This window comes from Penaeus monodon, chromosome 28 (genome assembly GCF_015228065.2).
Source record: "Penaeus monodon isolate SGIC_2016 chromosome 28, NSTDA_Pmon_1, whole genome shotgun sequence".
In the NCBI taxonomy this organism is placed as follows: Eukaryota; Metazoa; Arthropoda; class Malacostraca; order Decapoda; family Penaeidae; genus Penaeus; species Penaeus monodon.
The window spans coordinates 7,358,713-7,359,009 of record NC_051413.1 but is presented as its reverse complement, the minus strand read 5'-3'; positions in this window follow the sequence as shown (position 1 = coordinate 7,359,009).

Here is a 297-nt window from a genome sequence, read left to right as displayed (position 1 = left end):
CACATATACCGTGGTGATTCCCATATATGTACCATATCTGCAAATAAATGATCCCACAGTAAGTTCCAGGAGCATTTTTCAGCTGCCCAAATACAATGCAGCAACAGGTATCGGGAAGCAGACTTTAGAAGTTGATATGGCGATATGTAAAAGACTAAGGCGGCTCATCAGTGTTACCAAATCACCCTCGGATATCAAAGAAAACAAAATCAGTACCCAAAAAGCAACGAAAAGTGACAAGTAAGCAAGTACTTGTGTTGTATTTCATACACATAACGCGAAGAATACTATTTCATA